The sequence below is a fragment of the Pleurodeles waltl genome, chromosome 2_2 (genome assembly GCF_031143425.1).
Source record: "Pleurodeles waltl isolate 20211129_DDA chromosome 2_2, aPleWal1.hap1.20221129, whole genome shotgun sequence".
Taxonomy (NCBI): Eukaryota; Metazoa; Chordata; class Amphibia; order Caudata; family Salamandridae; genus Pleurodeles; species Pleurodeles waltl.
Window position 1 is genome coordinate 765,761,745 of NC_090439.1, and position 23,354 is coordinate 765,785,098.

A 23,354-nucleotide genomic window follows, 5' to 3' on the forward strand; every position below is an offset into this window, starting at 1 on the left:
CAATCATCCTCCTCATCTTATCCTGTCTCCTTTCTTTCTAACAATCTATGATCTAGCTGAACAGTTTGTCCAATGAGCTCTTCACAATTATCTGGAGAGTCACCACCTGAGCTAAAACGTACTTTAACTCGCTCCATAAAACCTAATAGAAAAGAGAAGCCCTTTTTTCCCCGGCCATTCAGTCTTTACTACCAATCTAATGAAGGCAGTTATGAAACTCGTGAGTCCTGTGATCCTTGTCCTATAGTGATCATCTCCCTGTCTAGAAACAGAACATGAGTTTTCCTATCAAATAATTAGTTCATTTGACCACAGAAGGCTATGAAATGATACAAAACTGGATCAATTAGTCCTAATATGGGTATTGGCCAGCTGGCTGCATTTTCCCCTAAGTAAGGAAATACAAACTATGGCTCTCACTATGAACACAGTGGGATACCCACCGCCGACCATGCTGACGGTCGACGGAAGACCGCCAGTAGCAGTGGCAGGCATCCCACCATATTCTGACCCATGGAGCCTCACTGCCATTGATGGGGGTGAAGCCCGCTATGCGTCATGCTGGCGGTTGGTGGCGGGGGTGGATGCTGCTCCACCCTCACCGCCACGTCAGTCCAGACACTGCATGGGGGTGTGCATGTGTGTTTGTGAAGGGGGATGTGTGTCTGCGTGTATGAATGCATGTGTGCATGTAGGAATATAGGTGCATGTTGATGTGGGGGGTTTGGGGTACCTGAATGGAGGGGGGGATGCTGAGGGGGATATTGGGAGGCCTACAGGGATATTGGAGGGAGGAGGGATAGGGGGTCGGTTATCAGGGTTTGGGGGGTGGGGGCAGTTCTAGGGGCTTGGGGGCTTGGGGGGTGGGTGGTGGGTATGGCAATAGGGGAGGCTGGTGTGTCACATACAGGTGACAGGAATGAGAATTCTTGTCACCCGTATGCTTTCCACCAGGGATTACCTGGCAGGGTATCCCGCCAGGAAATCCCTGGTGAAAATGGGATCGATTCTGGCCTGGCAGTGGGTAGTACTGTGTTCAGAATATGGCGGTCTGAACCTCCAAGCTGTTTGCGGTAATGGCCGCAGCACCGGCGTGGCGGTCATTACTGCCATGTTCATAATAAGGGCCTATGTTTTTGATTGTTCATCAGGAAAGGCTGCTGGTTTACATAAAAAAATGCAATTCACATTGGTTGATGAAAATATGCCATATTTCTTGAGGTCCCCATAAAACCTTTCAGGGTATGCTAGCGGTATCCCAGGTGGTTGCAAAACATGAAATGGATGTGCAGGGGGAGGCACATGAGAAGAAAATGCTGACTGTGATCCCCTATGTGAAGCATCTGTTATTGACAATATGGCAGTGAGGTTTGAAGAGGTTCCCGAATCAAACAATGGTTGGGTAAGGTCCCTAGTTTCAAGGATGAATGTGCCTTTCCATCAAAATCAGACTTCCTCTTCCAGGAAAATTCTGCCACCTCTCTATAGACAGAGCTCAGCTCATTTTACAAATTTAGGACCTCATTACAACCCTGGCGGTCGGTGGAGAAGTGGCGGTAATACCGCAAACAGGCCGGCGGTAAAAAAAATGAAATTACCGCCATGCCAAACCGCTTCTTCTCCACTCCAACCGCCAGGGTGGTAATGACCGCTGGGCTGGAGACTTCGGTCTCCAGCCTGGCGGCTGTTACTACACTGCCGGTGGTATCATGTCCCCGCATACCGCCATGGATTTTGTGGGGTTCTGTGCCGCCACGCAATCCATGGCAGTAGGCACTATCAGTGCCAGGGAATTCGTTCCCTGGCACTGATTGGGGTCTCCCCCACTCCTCCCGGAGTCCTCCCCCCAAACCCATGACCCCCCTAACAACCTCCAAAGGTATTAGGACCCCCCTCCCCACACCCCCAAAACATTGACACACACACAACCCCCCTACACACACACTCACATAACTACTACACATACATGCACACATACAAGCACACATGCACACAGATGTAAACACACACATTTCCCATACACACAACACACTCCCCGCATGCATACATGCACACATGCAAACCCTCTACACACGCCCATGCACATGCCCATGCACGCACACAACACACAACACCCCTCACCACCCTCCCCTAACGGATGATCACCTTACATGGTCCGGTGATCCTCCAGGAGGGAACGGGATCCATGGGGGCTGCTCCGCAACCAGCTCCCGTCACCAGACCACCGCCACACCGAATCCTGGGACGTGATTCGGTGGGCGGTGTTCTGATGACGTGGCGGTGGAGGTGGAGCAGCCTCCACTTCACCGCCGACCGCCAGTATGGCTGCTGGTGGCTCTCCATCCTGAAAAGGGCGGAGGGCTGCCAGCAGTCATGATACGCTGTGCGGAGAACCTTCTGCACTGGCGGTCTTCAGCACGGCGGTACCAAATGAGGGCCATAGACTTTTTGCTCTACATGCCTGAACATCTTGCTGCAAACTTGTTATAGTTTCTAGTATTGTGGTTAAAATGCAACTGGTATCAATCGCTCAGGCCAGGAAGACAATGTGGGCTAGGCAATCTGTCAAAACCCAAGGTGAACATCTGATCGGTAGCACTAACCTGAGTTATCCGGCAGGAGTGATGAACAATGAGAGTCCTACCACGCCCCTCAGTGGTCCACAGAGTGGATAACAAGTCAATCCTCACACCCGCAGATCAACTAAGGAAATGGGGGATGGGACAAAATAACAAGCTAACCAATCGCTCTCCAAGCATTGTCTACCTTTGGATCTCCCTCTAAATATCTTCCTTTCGTAGTCTGAGGAGATACTTCCTTGTGCAACTCTGTAGAAGGATATAGACACATGCAAAAATGTGTTTCATTATTACACAGCATACCATCACATCACTAGTATCACATTTAGTACAGGTAATGTTAATACCTGATAGATAAATGTTGGCTCCAAGTGACAGAGGTACTTCTACAACTGTGATGCCTGTTTAGCCTTTTCTACTACTGTGAGGTCTGTTTAGTCACAAAGCTCTTGCTGATTGCACAGGAACAGTTCACATGTCTCCCAAGAGTTCTGTTTCCAAAAATACAAAATTAGAATAGTTCAATGTCTCTTTAAAGTTCTGCTTTCAGTTTCCCAAAGTGTGTAATTGTACCCTTGAATGTCTTCTCTTTCTCCTAGACACAATGGGCCAGATTTACTAAACGTTTATTCAATGCAGTGCAGCAAGGCAACCTATTGCACTACATTACGTGAAAGTAAGAGAGCAGAAATATGCCACATCTAATGAGATATGATGTACTTCTGCTCTCCATTAGTGCTGGTGCACTTAATGTCGCGTAGCGCGATAATGCAGGAACTATTGCACCACTGTGCAAGGTTGCCTGGGATACAAGGAAAATGTTTTTTTGCACAAAAGGATACCTTTCTGCATACAACAACTCTATCAAGGCATTTTCCTCTTCTTATGTGTGCTGCAAAATGCAGCACACCTAGAAAGAGGAAATAACAAGGAGATGCCATTCTTTGGGAGGCGTAGTGATTTCACTCATTGTCAGGTTTATAAACCTTTGTAAATCTGGGATTGTATGAAATGCATGAGTAGATGAATGGAAACACTCATGCTCCACCCATGAAATACCTCCCAGAAAAAATGTAGCACAACGCAGCACAAGTCGATGTGTTGTGATACATGTTTTTACAAAGCTGCACAATGTGGAGCAAATTGCCCCTTGTGGCTAGTATATACTAGGATTTTTCATCATGGCCGCACCACCAAAGTGGCACAACCATGATGCAAAATGTTACTAAACCTGGCCCAATATTTCTAAGACTCTTTCTTTCTCCTAGCTGCAACTTTTCAGTAGTTCTTAAATGCTATGATTCAACAAATTCTAGAATGTCTATACTCATGAGTAATCATGACCTACTTAGGGACAGTGAGTAAATACCTTAACTTGTTTGTTTTTTCTCCTCTTGTGCAGAAGCTGACATCTACTGAGGCTCTGGATGACTAGACCAGAAGCTGCTCCAGAAGGATGGCAACAGGTAAGTTATGTGCCGGATCTCTTCGCTCTCTGGATACATTGATTGCCTAGCAGGGGTGTGGTTCACAAGGTGGGGTATTTATACCTGTGTTAGTCCAAGATGCCTGCTGACATTTCAAACTCTTGTGCAGCCAGTTCTGGACATTTGTATCAGGTTCTGGAAGCTTGTAGCAGATTTCAGAAACTTCACACTTTCTTTCATGTTTGTGTAAGCCCACTTCTTCCTGGAAGGTTTTGCCACAATACTAGATTGGCATCTTGCTTAACATGTTGCTTTCCGTTAGTTCCCCGGCTAGATTTTGGGTAAAGTTCAGAGGTGACATGACACATAATCAGTTTTGATACCTGCCACCCTGCATGTTATGGTCTGGTTATGCCTGGGGCTATAGATGACCATATGCACATCCAAAACATCCACCCTGTTATGGCCATGTTAAGTGTTTTCCTTTTTGAGGTTTTTCAGTGATAGCTGGAATGTTGTTTTCTGGATGACCAGAACACTTAGTATTCTTTTTTTCCTACCTGGAACACCCACACTTTATGTACACTTTGGGGCTGAAGGGGAGCCCTCACACTCAGAAAGCCAGAGAAGAGCTTTACTCTCATCTTGAGATAGATTCTTTTTGATTGACAGTAACACCTGCACACACAGTGTCATGATGCCACAGCAAAGCAAAAGTAAAAGCAAACCATGCTAATGGCGTGGTCTGCTTTCAATTTTGATCGGTGTCAGGGGACATAACTCTGCCCTGCTCAGCACCAATCAACATGGGGGAGGCAGGATTAGAAATAAAACAGTGTCCCCTTTCCAGCGCTGTCTTGCCCCACTGTATTCCTGCTTGTGTATTGCACTAGCAATGAATGAATGAATCAATCAATCAGGGATTTGTAGAGCATGGCTATTCACCCGTGAAGGTCTCAGGGTGCTGGGGCGGAAGGGGGGTGATGAGGATCAGTCGAAGCACCAGGTCTTGAGGTCCTTCTTGAACTGAGACAGTGTGGTAGATTGCCAGGGGTGGAGGGGGAGGGTGTTCCAGGTCTTGGCAGCTATATGAGAGAAGGATCTTTCTCCGGTTGTAGTTTTCCAGATGCGGGGGACCTTGGCGAGGGCCTGGTCGGTAGAGCGCAGTTTTCTGGCGGGAGTGTAGAAGGAAAGTCTGTGGTTGAAGTAGGCTGGTCCAGTGTTGTGTAGGGCCTTGTAGGCATGGATCAGGAGCTTGAAGGTGATTCTCCTGTCGATAGGCAGCCAGTTAGATTTTTAGGAGGGCAGAGGTGTAGCTGCGTCGTGTGGTGTTCTTGATGAGACAGACGGAGGTATTCTGGATGCGTTGTACTCTTTTCTGGGTCTTGGAGGTGGTTCCGGCGTAGAGAGCATTGCCGTCGCCGAGGTGGCTGCTGACAAGGGCCTGGGTGACTGTCCTTCTGGCTTCGGTTGGGATCCACTTGTAGAATTCTCAAAGCATGCGCAGGGTGTGGAAGCAACCCGATGAGACTGCGCTCACCTGTCGGTTCATTGAGAGCGATGAGTCTAAGATGACACCGAGGTTGCGGCCGTGGTCGGCCACCAGGACTCGTTCCAGGCAGAGGTTGTGGAGCCAAGGATGAGGACTTCTGTTTTGTCTGATTTCAGTTTGAGGCAAATACCTTTTATCCAGGCGGCGACTGCTTTCATTCCTTTGTGGAAATTATTTTTGGCAGTGGTCGGGTTGTTGGGTGTCGTCGGTGTAGGAGACGATGTTGAGTGTGTGGCTTCTGACGATGGCAGCTAGTGGGTTCAAGTAGAGGTTAAAGAGGGTGAGGCTCAGCAAGGATCCTTGGGGGACGCCACAGCTGATCTTGGTGGCTTCCAAGAGAAAGGGGGGGGCGTCGGACCCTCTGTTCTGTCGGTGAGGAATGAGGAGAGCCATTGCAGTGCTGAGTCTCGGATTCCGGCGTCGTGGAGGAGGGTGCGTAGTGTGTCATGCGAGACTGTGTCGAAGGTGGCAGAAAGGTCCACGAGGATGAGGGCTAGGGCCGTTCCTCATTTGAGGAGGGTGTGGATGTCGTCTGTGGTGGGGAGGAGGGCGGTCTCGGTGCTATGGTTGCTTCTGAATCCTGACTGAGAAGGGCCCAGGCTGTTGTTGACTTCCAGGAATTCAGTGAGTTGTTTGTTGACTGTCTTCTCAATGACTTTGGCCGGAAAGGGGAGCAGGGAGATGGGCTGCCCGTTATTGAGGTCTGTCGGGTTGAGGGTGAGTTTCTGCAGTAGAGCTTTGATCCCAACGTGTTTCCGATTATCTGGGAAGGTGGCAGTTGCGAAGGAGCAGTTGATGGTATGCTGGAGTTTGGGTGCGATGATGTTGCTGGCTTTGTTGAAGATGAGGTGAGAGCACGGGTCGGTGGGAGCTCCTGAGTGGATGGTTGCCATGATGTCACGGGTCTCTGTGTCAGTGATGTTGTTCCAGCGGAGGAGGGTGGGGGTGTGGTGATGCTTCATTCAACGGGCTGGTGGTGAGAGTCATGGGGGGACCCTGGGTGGTGAAGCTGTTGTAAATGTATGCGATCTTGCGATGGAAGTAGTTGGTGAGGTTTTTGCAGAGTTCTTGCGACGGGGGATGTCAGTGGAGTTGGAGTTGGGGTTCCCAAACTCTTTGATGACGGTTAAAAGTTCTATGCTGTTGTGGGTGTTTTTATTGATGCGTTGTTCCAGGGTGAGTCTTTTGGTGGTCCTAATGAGCTGGTGGTGATGTTTGATGGTGTTTTTGAAGGTTTCATGATTTGCGCGGGTGTTGTCGGTGTGCCATTTCCGCTCTAGACGTCTGCAGACCTGTTTTGATTCTTTGAGTGTGGGGTGAACCAATTTGCTTTCTTTGCTTTGCTTCTGTAGCAGGGTGTCTTGAGGGGGTGAGGGTGTTGGAGCATTCAATGATCCATTTGTGGAGGTTGTTGGCTTCGTCGTCAGCTTGGGGAGCGTTGTGTTGAGGCTGGAGGTGAGCTGGGCTTCAGTGACCTTGTTCCAATTTCTGTGGGGAAGTTGGACAGTGTGGTGTCGACCGATGGGTTTGTTGAAGGTGAAGTGAATGCAGTGGTGGTCAGTCCATTGGAGTGTGACCGGCCGAGTGAGTTGGTGTTGTGACGAGTTGCTTGAGTCCGAGGTTGGTGAGGTTTTCGATCTGGGTGGTGAAGTTGTTGTCATTTGGGTTTTCCGGGTGGAAGTTGAGGTCCCCCAGTAGGATGTAGTCCTTGAAAGTAAGAGCGTGGGTGGAGGCTAAGTCAGCGATGGTGTCGCAGAATGGGGGACAGGGCCCAGTGGCCTGTAGATCAGGGTGCCCCACAGAGTGGTGTTAGGGTTGGTTCCAATCTGGAAGAGTTCCATGTTGGTTGCGGAGTCTTCGTTGCTGGTGGATAGGCGTAGGGAGTCTTTGTGGACGATGGTGATTCCTCCTTGGGGCGGTTTGTGAGGTCTATGCAGATGATCTTGTAGCCGTATGAGATGGCGATGTCGATGTCTGGAGCCAAGGAGGGGTTAAGCCAGGTCTCTGTGAGGAAGGCGGTGTCCGGAGATGTGGTGTCAATGAAGTTCCAGAGTTTGATGGCGTGCCTGTGGATGGAGCGAGTGTTGATCAGGATACATCTGAAGCTTTGTTCTGCTTTGTGGTTCCTTGGGGGTGGGCTTGAGTGAAGGAGGCTGGTGAATTTGCAGTGGCACCGGTGAAGGGTCCCTTGGTGTTGCTTGGAGATGCCTTCTTGCAGTTGTTGTTGTGTCCTAGGTTGAGTGTGATGAGTGCTGCTGGTGTGTGCCATTGGTGGGTGACACGTCCAGGGGTCCTGGATCTGGTCGCGGTCGGGTTGCGGACAGGCGCCTTAGGCACACCCACATACGCATGGCCGCCATTAAGTAGGGAGGGGGAGGAGAAGACAGCTGGGAGGTGGGAGCGGGAACAGTGTGAAAAAGGGCAGCGGGGCTGCAGGGGCAGCAACGGTGGGGAGATTGCAAGAGAGGAGAAGGCAGGACCCCAGGGGCAGCAGTGGCAGGGAGAATGGGAGAGAGGAGGGGGGTGGGGTCGCAGGGGCAGCAGCGGCGGGGAGAATGCAAGAGAGGAGAGAGAGAATGAGAGGAGTGAGGGGAAAAATGAGGAAAAGAGCCGAGAAAGAGAAAAACTAAAAGAAAAAAGGGAACGAGGCAGAGAAGAAGGAAAGCGCTGAAGCAAAAAGCACCCAAAACAGCACATTGAATGAAAAGGAGGAGAAAAGAGAAAGAGGCAGAGGGCAGCTCAGTAGAAGAGCAGAGCTCTCCTACTAGGCACCAGGGAGTAGGTGCAGGCAGAAGCCTGCGGGTGGAGGAGGACCTTGAACTTCTGACAGAGGTCAGAGTTCGAGTCAGGTAGGGCTTTCACTTGCAGATGGAGCTATGTGGAGGCAGAGAAGTTCACTGACTAGGTCAGTGAGGTTGCTCTTTCTGCTGCGCAGCGGCCGCCCTTATGTAGGGAAGGGGGGAGGACATGACAGCTGGGAGGGAGGAGCGGGAACAGCGCAAAAAAGGGGGGCGGGCCATGGGGGCTGCAGCAGTGGGGAGAATGTGAGAGAGGAGGGGGACGGGGCCGCAGGGGCAGCAGCGGCAGGTAGAATGCGAGAGAGGAGGGGGGTGGGGCTGCAGGGGCAGTAGGGGTGGGGAAAATGCGAGAGAGGAGAGAGAGAGAGAATGAGAGGAGTGAGGGGAAAAACGAGGAAAAGAGCACAGAAAGAGAAAAAGGCACAGAAACAGCAAACTAAAAGAAAAAAGGTACAGAGGCAGAGAGGCCGAGAGGCAGAGAAGGAGGAAAGCACTGAAGCAAAAGGCTCCAAAAAACAGCACACTGAAATAAAAGAAGGAGAAAAGAGAAAGAGGCAGAGGGTAGCCCAGCAGAGGAGCAGAGCTCTCCTACTACGCACCATGGATGAGGAGCAGGCAGACGCCTGTGGGTGGAGGAGGGCCTCAAACATCTGACAGAGGCCAGAGTTCGAGTCAGGAATGGCTTCCACTTGCAGGTGAAGCTATGCGGAGGCAGAGCAGTTCACTGACCAGGTCAGTGAAGTTGCCTGCAACCCAAAGCGGGAATACACTACACTAGATGACCACGGGTGATGATTGCAGGTGGAGGAGTGCCCTTAGGGAACCCAGTCCCCCTCAGGCATGGGCCTGTGTTCCCCTCCCACCATCTTGTATATCAGGTTTTCAGTCCTCCCTGGAGGAGGGCGATAGGGGATGTTTATCCCCAAATTGCTTCCTCGGGGGGGTGCACATCTAATTAAACATAGGGAACAAAAGCCAAAATAAAAAGTTAGGGTGGGAGTGACTCACTCATGCATAGTCCTGTGACCCCATCTTGGAATGGCCCCAAGAGTCTTTCTGTCCCCCCCCCAGGCAGATTAGGGAACTTTTCCACCAATCTGCTTCCAACAGGGAGAAAGTCCACTAGACCACCAGGGGAAAAATGGTCCACAAAAAATGAAGGGGTAAAGAGGCTGCCTGCCCTAGTGCTGTGTGTGGCCACACCCCAGTAACAGGCCCAACATTTTTCTGCCCCTCCCACGATCAGATTGGTTGTGGTTTCCATCAGCCTGCCTCCATGGAAAGTCCGCTAGAAAGACAGGGCCAAAATGGTCCAAAATAAAGACAAAGACGTGAGCCCACTCTCCCAGGTATCTTTCTGTGCCCCACCCCAAAGCAAAACAGTCTTTTTGCCTGTTCCCAAGGGTTGGTTTTGTAGTTTACTACAATTTTGCCATTGTGGTGTGGGGCACAATGCCCTCTAGACACCAACACATATTTTTTTGTTTTATGAACAAAATATGAGGTGTGGATGGACCACTATGTTGTTAGGCCTGCTCCCAACCCCGAAAGCCAACAGTTTTTCTATCCATCTAGGGCTTGAACATCCCCATGGCAAACAAGAGGAAATTTGTTTATTTTGGACACAGCTTTGAACATACTAAATGCAGAAATTTCAGAAAACTAGACACCCAAGGGAGTCTAGGGCGGTGTGCTTTGCATGGTTCTCCTACTCACACATCCTTGCAAACCGCAATCTCTTACTAAAAGCATACATTTTCTACCTGAATCTGCAGGAATCCACACAATTCCTAACATCCATCACTCCAATACTTCTCCCAATAAAAATGCTACTCCCCTTGTGTGACTTGGTATAGAATCAATGCCGCAAAGGGCCAAAGGCGTGAAAAGGAGACATCAGCAATTTAGATAGCTGCATTATGTGGGTCCTGATTCAGTTAAAATCCAGTGAAACCTACAAAGTTTTGCCTAGAATCTTGCAGTTTCCTCGCATTTTGGCAAACCAGGTGTAATAGGAGTCCTTGCAAAGGATCCACAGAAGGCACACCACCCAGAATGTCTGTGAGTGTCTAGCTTTCAATTTTTTTTGGGTTTGGTAGGTTTCCCAGGCCCAAAATCAACAGCTTACCACATAGCAAAAAAGGGGTCATGTTTGTGTGAAAAAATTTGATCTGTTCATATTGCATACTGGGGCCTTAACTGTTGTGGTCTCTGGGCCCACCCACATAACCAGGGTGGTGTTTTTATTGAGGCCAATGTGAGAAAGCAGTGTGGGAGGAAATTTGAGGCTCCCCATATTTTCTAGAACTTTCTCTCACCCAAATGTGCGGAAATGTTTTTTGCCTACATTTGAGGTTTGAAGGACCATGTGGGCAAGACAAAGTAGGGAGATCCACACAAGGCACAAATCCCTTGACTCCCCTTGTTGTCTACTTTTGAAAAATGTCTGGGTTTAGTAGGTTTCTTTGGGTGATGGCTGAGGACAGGTCCAAAATCCACAGCTACCCATATTGCAAAAAAGGGAAAATTATATAGTAGTAGTCATCTACCAGTGGCTCTGATTCCATTTGAGTAGAGGGGGTCTCAAAGTAGCTGTGAGCCCTGCTATGCCTGTAGATTGTCTGTTGGGCAATGACCTGAAGCACACTATCTGGAAAGAGGTAGAGCTCAGGTCACAATAGCAGATGTTGGGATTACCTGAATGGGTCTGTATGACCACAACGTCTGTGGCTGTCCAGGAAGGGAGTGAAGGGTTTCTAGAGCAAGAAAATATGTCCCAGGCAGCTGCCAAAACAAGTAAGAGCACAGGGAACAGGGAACCAGCCCTTGAAGTTTCCACAGTCCAGGTTGATTGGGCACCTGAGAAGGATACTCCTTAGCCTACTGTGGAGGACACTGCTGCCCTGGGTGATAAAGATAAAGGTGGTCCTGCACACCCCTACTGGGGTTGGCTCATGGTATCCCCCTGGCGGGACTTTTTGGGCAAGACAAGACATTCGCCGGGCATGTTGCACTTCTATTGGCTCCCGATGAACGCATTCTGTAGGTCCTACCCCACCTGCCCCATTACCTGTCTTGTCCTGTTGTCCCTTGCTCACTGTGCCACTGGATTCAAGCTACCCTGGCTGTTGAAGGGTGATACCCTGAAACCGGCCCCAGGATTCTTGTTTCCGGTCCACTGAGGACCTGGCCTGGCAGTTCGGGCTGGACTGTTCCCAGGGGGAACAGGGTCAAGACTGATTTCCATACGGGTGGGTCCAAACTTGGTTGGCATGGTGAGCAAAAGAACGATGGATTAAATCCAGATCTGTGACTGGGGGTGAGTGTTTGAAAAGTTTCAACACTCCATCCATCATCATCATCATCCATCATCCTTTTGTGTTGCCCTTGTTGTCTTTGGCACGCCCTCTGAGAGGGTGGGCATCAACATTGTTGGTCCCTTGGACCCTTATACAGCTTTAGGCAACAGGTTCATCCTGGTCTTGGTGGACCATACCAGTTGTTACCCAGAGGCCATTCCTCTGAGGTCGGTGACTGCACCTACAGTGGCTAGGGCCCTGACTGGGATTTCTACCAGTCTGGGGTTCCCCTAAGATGTAGTGTCTAAGAGAGGCACTAACTTCATGTCAGAGTACATGAAATCCATGTGGGATGAATGTGGAGTGACTTACAAGTTCTCCACACCCTATCACCCCCAAACAAATGGCCTTGTGAAGAGAATAAAAAGACTATCAAAGGCATTGTAATGGGCCTACCTGAGCCCATGAGGCATAAGTAGGATATGCCATTGCCACGCTTTCTATTTGCCTACTGGGAGGTGCCATAGACCGAAATGACAAAAATCCGACCAGTAGAACCGGAGATAATCAAATTTAAAGATTTCAGTGAAAATTGTGCCATAAATCACAGTGTCAACTGCAGATATCTGGTCACACCACCCCAGGGCAGTCACAATTTCATGCTGACAGCGATGGAGTGTGAACTGGCCACAGGGACACAGTTAGGCCTGCTGAACAAAAGTACCTTACCTGGTTGTCGAGCGTCGCCAGATACCTCGCTGAGGATGCATCACACAGCCAAGTCGATGCGTCTCTTTCAAGGAACTGCGGAGCTGTAATGCGATGTAAAGTCTGGCATTGAGGATGCGACGAACAGTTGAGGCAATCTGTAGGTTCTGAGGAGCTATGAGGCTGCCGCCTAAAAGAGATTTGCGAAGCAAGGGTGTACATAGGTGAAGCTTCACACAGCAGTGGTTCTGATGGAGGCTGCAATGTCGATGCAGAGTCCTTGGGAGAACCCTCACAGCAGGAGTGATGAGTGCATTCTGTTCGGGATTGTGCTACAAAGTAGAGGTAATGCGCCCAGAGATGACCTGGCAGAGCACCTTCAGGCCCTCTTCAAAGGGTCCAAGACTGGAGTGGCATCACTTGACAGGGTAGGACTCACAGATGGTAGAGCCCAGGTGTAGGGTTTCAGGTTCGGGGACTAAAAAGAGAAAACAACCCACCTCCAATGCAGGTTCCAATACAGGAATCTTTATAATGCTTCTCTAGGCATCAAGCTCAAACTTTATACATACAAAAACAATAATAAACATGATTGTTTTTATTCATACACACAAAAGTTATTATTCAGTATCATTATATATCTTAGTTCATAAATAGAAGGACCTAAATTTGTACTTGGTACTTGAATTGGGGGTGGGCTGTTTTCTCTTTTTAGTCTAGTTTGTCCCTGTCCCGCTCCTTAACTATGTTCTCAGGGTACCCTTCCTTTGTGTGGTTCCAGGTTGGGGAAGTCTTCTGTCCCTGAGGATATAGTCAGGAAGACAGCCAAATAGCCCTTGGAGTCATTTTAGGGTCCTGGGTTCAGCAAATGTAGGTCCAGTCCTTCTCACCCAGGCAAGAGGACAGCAGGCAGCAGGTTGGCACAGCAGGAATTCAGAGCAGCAACCCAGAAGAGCAGCAGTCCTTCCAGCTGCCCAGCAGTCATTGTTCTTGGCAGAATTTCCACAGGTCCAGAAGTGTACTAAAGAGTTAGGCCCTCATTACAACCTTCGCGGTCGGTGATAAAGCGGCGGTAATACCGCCAACAGGCCGGTGGTAAAAAAAATTGAATCACGACCATGGCGGAAACCGCCAACACAGACAGCCACTTTAACACTCCGACCGCCATGGCGGTAGCAACAAACACCATGGCGGTAACCGCCAACAGACAGGGGAAAAACAATGTACTGCCCACACTATTACAAGGCACCAATCCGCCAGCTTTTCCGGGGCGGTACCAACGCCATCAAAAGCATGGCGGAAACGGTACACAGAGGGAAACCACTCACCCCTCGACACCCAACGAGGAACCAGGACGCCATGGAGCCCGAGTTACAGGTGTTACCAATGTTGGTTTACCTCCTCTTCTACCAGGAACAACAAAGACGGCGGCGACAACCACAGTGAGTACTGCACCTAGCACACAGGGGAGGAGGGGAGGAAAAAGAGAGTGACACACACGCAACACGCAACATGCAACACCCCCACCCTTCAGCCACAACAAGACACACAAACACATGCATCAACATTACATTTACATCCTGTAGACCCCTAGAAGAATGCAAGGACCAAATGAAATGATTGTAAAGAGTATAATCATCAAAAATCCACATAGGCCAACATAACTTTAAAAGATCAGTATATACAAATATTTACAGCAAGTACTCAAGTCCGTATACTGTTCCAATACATGTCCGTGGACCAGTGGTCCCAAAAAGCATGGGCGAAGCCCACACATGACAACTGCCTCAAAATGGAGAGAACACTGCTGGGCATCAGGTCGAAACAAAAGAGGCACCTCAGGGGTAAGGGGAGGGGGGCACCTCAGCTGGATGACGGGACGACGCCACTGCTCCACGAGGGGGCTCCATGCCCACTGCTTGGTCCTGGAGAGTGCAAAGCCACAGTCTCTCAAGTGGGTGGTTTGCCCACTGCTTGGTGCTTGGGAGTGCAAAGCCACAGTCTCTCAAGTCTCTCAAGTGGGTGGTTTGCCCACTGCTTGGTCCTGGGGAGTGCAAAGCCACAGTCTCTCAAGTCTCTCAAGTGGGTGGTTTGCCCACTGCTTGGTCCTGGGTAGTGCAAAGGCACAGTCTCTCAAGTGGGTGGTTTGCCCACTGCTTGGTCCTGGGGAGTGCAAAGCCACTGTCTCTGGGGTGGATGCAGTTTTCCACTGGTTATGGAGGGGGCTTGGTGCCCAGAGTGCTTCATCCTGCCAAGGACTGGGGTAGTGGATGTTTCTCTCTACTGGTTTTGGAGGGGGCTTTGTGCCCAGAGTGCTTCATCCTGCCAAGGACTGGGGTAGTGGATGCTGTTCTCCACTGGCTCTGGAGGGGGCTTGGTACCCACAGTGCTTCATCAAGCCAAGGACTGGGGTAGTAGATGTATCTCTCCACTGGTTTTGGAGGGAGCTTTGTGCCCAGAGTGCTTCATCCTGCCAAGGACTGGGGTAGTGGATGCTGTTCTCCACTGGTTCTGGAGGGGGCTCGGTGCTCAGAGTGCTTCATTCTGCCAAGGACTGGGGTAGTGGATGCTGTTCTCCACTGGTTCTGGAGGGGGCTTGTTGTCCAGAGTGCTTCATCCTGCCAAGGATAGGGTGTCTTGGATGAGCCCTTGCTGGGTGGTTGGTGCGGCTTTTCACTATGGCATGTGGGCCCCTTCTTCACCTTGGCAGGTTGTGGAATAGGCTAGGAAAAGTTTTTTAGACACACGGGGACGGGAAGATGGAGAGGGCTGGGAGTGGAGGAAGAGGTAGTAGGAGGTGTACGTCTGCTGAGTTTGGGAGAGAGTACATGGGCTTGAGGCTGTTGTGAGGTGGATGGCTGTTGAGTGGGTGTGTGCCTGCGTTTGTGTTCTTTGGGAAGAGGGCTCACAGACACACAGGGAGAGGACACAGGGGACGTGTGCATGGTAGTGGGGGTGGTGATTGCACATGAGCGGTGTGTGGTGATGGGTGTGTTGGTGATGGAGGTAGTGGATGAGGATGTAGTGCATGCAGGTGTGAGTGGAGACGAGACTGGGAGGGAGGTGGAGGACGTGGAGGAGGGAGACACAGTGGAGGCAGTGGATGTTGGTGTTTCTGCATGGATATGGTGCTTGTGTGACTGCCTGTGGGATGTGTGGTGCTTATGTTTGTCTGAGCCACTTTTGTGTGTTGATTACTGTGCATGCTGGTCTGATGGTGTGTTTGGGATAGGCTGAGGTAGAGGGGATTGGGTCTGGGTAGTGGAAGTAGGAGGGGGGAGGCTGGACACAGGGACAATGGCTGCCATCAGTGCTGAGGCCAGAGCTTGAAATGCTCTCTGTTGGGCCGCCACGCCAGAGTGAATGCCCTCCAGGTATGCATTTATTGTTGCAAATGCCTCTCGACACCCTGGATGGCATTCAGTATGGTTGACTGCCCAACAGTGAGGGATCTCAGGAGGTCAATAGCCTCCTCATTGAGGGCAGCAGGGCTGACTGGGACAGATCCTGAGGTGTCTGGGGCGAAGGAGATGCCCACCCTCCTGGGTGGGTAGGCACAGGAAACATGCTGAGGGGCTGCCTGGAGGGTGGTGCTGGTAGGGGGGGGTGGCGGCTGTACCTGTTGTTGCGGTGGGCACAGAGGTGTCCGCCACCGCAAGGAAGCTCCCATCATAGGAGGAGTCGCTGGTGTCTCCTCCTGTCCCTGTTGTGGAGCTCCCCTCGCCCTTCGTACCACTGGTGCCTTCAGACTCCATACATTCACCCTCCTGGGCCATGTGGGTTGCAGCTCCCTCCTGCTCCGGTGCCAATGCTCCTCCACCAGATGATGCTAATGCACACAAGGTCAGGGTGACAAAACAAAAGGAGGGGGGGGAGACAGAGGAGACACATGGTCAATGCCAGCAACAACACCACTGTTGGCGGACACAACATACAGGGAGCAGCCCTATGCACTAGGCCATGCACTAACAGTTATTAGGAAAATCACTTGCCCATGGGGGACTGTGCCTAAGCCCATTTGATGCACATCTAGAACCCACACAGAGGACAGAGGAGACACATGGGCAATGCCAGCAACAACACCACTTTGGCGGACACAACACACAGGGAGCAGCCCTATGCACTAGGCCATGCACTAACAGTTATTAGGAAAATCACATGCCCATGTGGGACTGTGCCTAAGCCCATGTGATGCACACCTGGAACCCACAGGGGCCTAAATAGGTGTAGATGGCCACTACCACTTTTGGGGTTGGAGTGCCACAGAGCCTGCCTAACAAGGAACCTACCCTAGGAAGTTAGCCCTGGCCTAGGGGAACCCACAGCCCACTTCCCCCACCCAGACACCTTGTAAAGTGCACAGAGTCAGCTGAATGAGACTGTACTCACCCCCTTGTGGCTGCTGTGATGCCCTCAAGCGCCCATCCAACTCCAGATATGCCACCGCCAGGATCTGGTACATCAGGGGGGTTCATGGTGCGACGGGCACCCCTTCCACGTTGGGAGGCCATCCCCAGCTGGGCCTCGCCCGTCTTCTTGCTTCAGCGGCGCAGGTCCTCTCATCTTTTGCGGCAGTGGGTGCTCCATCTATGGTTGACCCCCAGGGACCGCACTTCCTTGGCAATGCCATGCCAAATACCCTTCTTCTGGTGGGCGCTGACCTAGAGGAAAAGTGAAGTAAGAATGGATTTTACTCCCCCGTCCGGTTCTTCTTACTCATTGGTCACAACTTCCCAACCATGCCCTGAAACACATACATTGACCATCCTCACATGCTGGCCACAGCCCCCTCCCCAACATGTATCTTCTATCCACGCCACTCCATACATTCATGTCCCATCCATCATGCTCACAGTGTACTCACCTATTTGTCTGGAGGACCGTAGAGGAGCGTATAATGGGGGAGGACCCCAGCCACCAGGTTGTTCAACTCCTCCGCGCTGAAGGCAGGGGCCCTTTCCCCAGACACTGTAACCATTGTCGCTTCCACACTCAGGTCACAGCAGCACTTGCAGTGTAGGTCCTCTCCTGTTGAAGGTCAGGTATCAAGTGAGTGAACAGATAGAAAATGGCGGTTACATCCGCAGCGGTGCGTACCGTCACCGCCGGCGTACATCGTCATTGGCTCCTGTAATATATAGGGCACGATGACAACCAATGCTGAATTGTGCCGCAGTCTTCGTCCGCCTACCGCGACGCTGCACAACTCCAGCGCAGTTACCTCATTTCCCCTTGTACCTCCTTACAGATCAGACAGCCGCCATTACAGGGGGCCACATGGCAGGGCAACTAACTGCGTCACAGCACCTTTGGGCAGGAATACGGACAGACAGTGCCACACACCGATTATATCACAATAGTGCAAAACACCCTTGTGCAAGCTATGTGGGGTATGACCCTCTGCTCACCCTTCTCCTCCATAGGGCCATTCGCTGGGGCAGATGATGAGATGGCATCATCCTCCTGTATACAGACCCTGGAGGACCTGTCGACAATGGAAGACAGACACATCATTATCACCTACAGACTTGATTGTGCCACAATCCATGAACTGTGTGCCCAGTTGGAGTCAGACCTGATGTCAGCTATCTGCCATCCCACAGGATTCCCCCCTCTAGTACAGGTCCTGTCAGTACTCCATTTCCTGGACATTGGTTCCTTTCAAACAACAGTGGCCATGGCATCAGGGATGTCACAGCCAATGTTCTGTAACATGTTGTCCAGGGTGTTATCTGCCCTGCTGAAACACATGCACAGCTACATCATTTTCCCTCAGTTGGAGGATTTGCCCATAGTGAAAGGTGACTTCTATGCCCTGGGACATATCCCCAACATTATTGGTGCCATTGGTGGTACACATGTGGCATTTGTCCCACCCCGCAGGGATGAACAGCTGTACAGAAACCGCAAAAGCTACCATTCGATGAATGTGCAGATGGTGTGTTTGGCAGACCAGTACATCTCCCATGTGAATGCCAAGTATCCTGGCTCAGTGCATGACGCTTACATTTTGAGGAATAGCAGCATCCCTTATGTGATGGCCAACTCCAGAGGCACTGTGTGTGGCTAATAGGTGAGCCCAAGGTCCCCACACAGTTTGAATAGGTGTCTGGGTATGTGGTTGTCCCTAAGGGTTGGTGTGTGTCTAACAGATATCCCTCGATATTTGCAGGTGACTCTGGTTACCCCAACCTGTCACGGCTACTAACCCCAGTGAGGAATCCCAGGACAAGGGCAGAGGAACGCTACAATGAGGCACATGGGCGAACTAGGAGGATAATGGAGCGGACTTTCGGCCTCCTGAAGGCCAGGTTCCGGTGCCTCCATCTGACAGGTGGCTCCCTACACTACTCACCGAAGAAGGTGTGCCAGATAATCATGGTATGCTATATGTTGCACAACCTGGCTTTGCAACACCAGGTGCCTTTTCTGCAGGAGGATGGGCCTGATGTTGGTCTTGTGGCAGCTGTGGACCCTGTGGACAGTGAAGAAGAGGAGGCAGAAGAAGAAGATATAGATAACCGAAACAACATCGTCATGCAGTACTTCCAGTGAGACACAGGGAAGAGACTGGCACTGCTTCTCTCATATCATACTACTGTAGGACATTGCATGATTCTGCCTTTTTACCTCTGTGTATGGGCCCTGACAGTTCACTTTGCCTTTCCATTTCACAGATCTGGGTACCACTTTCTGCCTCCTGCTATGTTTACTGCTGCCCAACAACTGTCAAACACTGGTATGTGAAAATGAACATTGACATTGATATTTGTCAGAGAGGTTGTAATAACAGACTTGTGAAAGTACAGACTGACTCCAGATTGTTTTGTGATTTAAGGATGTTTATTTAAGTGCTATTAAGTGGAGGGGTATTTGCAAAGGGCTGGGATGATGGTGGAGGAATGTCCATGGTGGAGTCCAGTCTCTTGGTATCACAGGTGCATTGTCGAAGGGGGCATAGGAAGTGGAGTATTGACAGTTCAAGGTTGTCAGGGTGACATAGTGGGACAGAAGGGTGACAATCAAGAGTGTCTTTTTTCCTGGCGGGGGTGTTGGCAATGTTCTCTGTCTTGTGCCTGGATCTCAGGGACCGTTTGCGGGCTGGTTCTCCTTCTGCAGGGGGTGGGGTGCTGGTGGCCTGTTGGTCCTGTGGAGGGACCACTTGTCCACTAGCGCCGGCAGACGTGGAGGGCTGTTCATCGTTCAGGCTAGCATCAGAGGCCCGTTGGTGTGCCACTGTGTCCCTCATGGTGTTGGCCATGTCTGCCAGCACCCCTGCAACAGTGACCAGGGTGGTGTTAATGGACTTCAAGTCCTCCCTGATCCCCAGGTACTGTTCCTCCTGCAGCCGCTGGGTCTCCTGAAACTTGGCCAGTACCATGCCCATGGTCTCCTGGGAATGGTGGTATGCTCCCATGATGTTGGAGAGTGCCTCGTGGAGAGTGGATTCCCTGGGCCTGTCCTCCCCCTGTCACACAGCAGTCCTCCCAGCTTCCCTGTTATCCTGTGCCTCTGTCCCCTGAACCGTGTGCCCACTGCCACTGACCCTAGGTCCCTGATTGTCTTGGGTTAGTGGGGTTGCCTGGGGTCCCTGCTGATTGACGTGTCCTGGGTACAGAGGGATTGGCCCGCTGGGTGGGTGCTGTGGTGGTGTTTCCTGAGGTGGGAGGCTCAGTGGTGGTTTGTGACTGTGGCAGGGGAACTGACTGTCCAGAGGTCCCTGATGGTTGGGGCTTGTCATCTTGATCCAGGAGCTCAGAGCTGCTGTCATCACTGTGGCCTCTTCTGTGAGGGAACTGGATATGGCTGGCACCTCCTCTCCGGTGATGTTGGGTAGGGGTCCTGTTGGGGTGTAAATGCATTGTTATTGTATATGTGTGTGCCATTTTGTGCAATTGGTGAGTTACCCTCTCCTCCTGTGCTTGCAGTATTGCCTTGGCCCTTGTGTGATTGGTGAATTTGGGGCCTGGGTGAGTCTCTCTACTGGACATGCTTTGGTGATGGGTGTCCATGCATTGGTGTTATATGCAGGGCTTGGTTTTGGGATGTGTGGGTTGTGATAGTGGGGTATCTGTGAGGCTGTGAGGTGTTGGGGTGATGGGTGTGAGGGTAGGGGTAGGAGTTTGTGATGGCATGCAGGTAGGGTGGTGTTTAGTAGTAGAGATTTGCCTCACCAGAGTCCAGTCCTCCTGCTACTCCTGCGAGGGCCTCAGGATGCATGATCACCAAGACTTGCTCCTCCCATCTTGTTAGTTGTGGGGGAGGAGGTGAGGGGTCACCGCCAGTCCTCTTTACGGCTACCTGGTGTCTTGATACCACAGAACGCACCTTCCCCCGTAGGTCGTTCCACCTCTTCCTAATGTCATCCCGTGTTCTTGGATGCTGTCCCACTGCGTTGACCCTGTCGACAATTCTCCGCCATAGCTCCATCTTCCTTGCAATGGATGTCTGCTGCACCTGTGATCCAAATAGCTGTGGCTCTATCTTGATGATTTCCTCCACCATGACCCTGAGCTCCTCCTCAGAAAACCTGGGGTGTCTTTGAGGAGCCCTAATGTGGTGTGGGTGATGTGTGAGGTGATGTTTGTTGTGCTGTGTGTAATGTTGTGTTGGTGTGTGTTCTTTGAAGTGCATGGATGTTGTATGAGTGATGGTGTTGTGTGTCTGTGGATGCTGGTGTTGTGTTTGCTATTCTCTCTCTCTGCTTTTTGAAAAAATTGCATTGTAAGGGGTTGTGGGTAATGTGGGTGTGTATTTTATAGTGGTGTGAGTGTGTGGGTGTGGTATGTGTATGTGTATCAGGTGTGTGTATTTTGAATTGTCCAATGTGGTTGTATTTTGTAAATGAGTGTGTATTTTGAGCGCAGCGGTGTGTACTACCAATGGATTACCGCGGTTGAATGACCGCCGAGTTGATTCATGGGTTGTGATAGTGTGGGCGTATTCCTGTTGGCGTGATGGTGTAGGTTTTGCTATCGCCAGTTTATCACTGGCCTTTGTGTGGCAGACTTGTGTGGGTGTCTGTATTGTGGCGGATTACAAGATGTGGGTCGTAATACCTGTAGCGGATTTCCACCGCGGCAACAGTATCTTGACAGCCGTCAGCACAGCGGTAAGCGGGATTTACCACCAGGGTTGTAATGAGGGCCTTAGTGTCTGAGGTCCAGTATTTATACCTGTTTCTTACTTTGAAGCAGGAGAAGCTTCTAGAGGTTTCACTTTGATGTTCACAGGCTTCCAGCCTTCCTTGCTCAGGCTCTAGACTAACTACAGGTGGTATGCAGCCCTTTGTGTGGAGGCAGTAGACAGCCTCTTCAAGTTTAAATAGGGGTGTGCCCAGCTGAGCCCTCCCATCCTGCTAGTGATGGCCCATCTAGGCACAATTCAACTCTCTATTGTGTGTGACTGTCTTGGAGGAATTCACAAAGCCCGACTGTCAGCTATGCCCTGTCATGTGACCCAGAGACAGGCTGCAGGAACTAAATAGCTAAGGCAGGAAAATGCCCACATTCTCAAAGTGGCATTTTCGTAATTGTAACTAAAATCTATTTACATGTTCTCATTTGGAACAATACAGCTTATTAAATGTAATAAGGAAACACCAGTGTTATTACATGGGAGAGGTAGGCCTTGCAGTAGTGAAAAACAATATATAAGAATTTCTCACTACCATGATATGTTAAACATTAAAGTAGATCTGGATGGAGTTCACGGTGTTCCGAAGTAACCAAAAAAATCTGCTGTGATACGCGGAGTTCCACAAACAGCAGAACGCGTTAGATCAAGCCATTTGAGCTGATTTTTGGTGCCAGGTGTTTGTCCTGTGCTGAAAAATCAGTGAGAATGGCATCACACACAGGGCAAGGGGGCGCTGCTTCTTTTCAGCCACTCAAGTATAATTTCTACTCGAGCGGCACCTTCCTCAACATGAACAGAAGGTTTCGCAACGCAAGCAGTAGAGACCATCCGTGACTGCATGTGTTGAGAAATCTCACTGGGGAAAACAGATGGGAGCACCCAGCCTCACCCTCCAGCATGCAGTCAACCCCATTGCATCATGGTAAATGCAGTACAAATTAGTTTTTCCTCCATAAAGTAGTTTGTAGTTTTTCACCTTTGTAGGTGCATCTAGTGCTGTATATCTCTGGACACGTGTTTCTGGGTTTAGCCCTTCATCAGCAGAGAGCAGCTTTGTCTGCGGGGTTGCTGGAAATGATGCCAAAGGTCCTCTCAGGATTCTGTACCACTCACTGGCATGCGGGTGCTTCCACCAGATCTAGTCAACTCGCTGGCTCAAGGGAGACTTCTTAAACAGGAATCAGATGGGAGCACCCTGCCTCACACTCCAGCATGCAGTCAGCCCCATTGCATCATGGTAAATGCAGTACAAATGTGTTTTTCTGCCATAACGTAGTCTGTAGTTTTTCACCTTTGTAGGTGCAGCTAGTGCTGTATATCTCTGGACACGTGTTTCTGGGTTTAGCCCTTCATCAGCAGAGAGCAGCTTTGTCTGTGGGGTTGCTAGAAATGCTTCCAAAAGTCCTCTTAGGTTTCTGTACCACTCACTGGCATTCAGGTGCTTCAACCACAGCTCGTCAACTCACTGGCTCAAGGGAGCCTTCTTAAACAGGAAACAGATGGAAGCACTCTGCCTCACACTCCAGCATGCAGTCCAGAGTAAGTCTAAGTAAGATTTTCCTCACTTGCCAACTTAACATAGGCAATCATGATTGAGGATAAAAGCTTCGCTGAGCTACGTGGAGTTTTTTGGAACTCCACACTATAAGCAGAGTGCAGAGTGTACAAGTTCAAATACACTGCACCCTGCCCTTTGAAGGTTTGGACCTGACAAAAAAAATTGTGTTGCCAGGTCAAAATGGCAGTTTCGAACTACACACACAGGCTCCAATGGCATGCCTGAGTCATGTTTAAAGGACTACTTAAGTGGTGGGGACAGGTTCACTGCTGCAGGTCCACTTGTATCATTTAAT

At 50.5% G+C, this 23,354-nt stretch overlaps 1 long non-coding RNA gene across 1 annotated transcript in view; it reads left to right on the forward strand.

Annotated features, from left to right (window-relative positions):
• LOC138273967 (uncharacterized) overlaps positions 1–23,354 on the forward strand; it is a 144,422-nt gene that overhangs the window by 72,569 nt on the left and 48,499 nt on the right. Inside the window, exon 2 of the long non-coding RNA XR_011200342.1 lies at positions 3,982–4,045. This is a non-coding gene — a long non-coding RNA (uncharacterized lncRNA). The remainder of the gene's footprint in view (positions 1–3,981; positions 4,046–23,354) is intronic.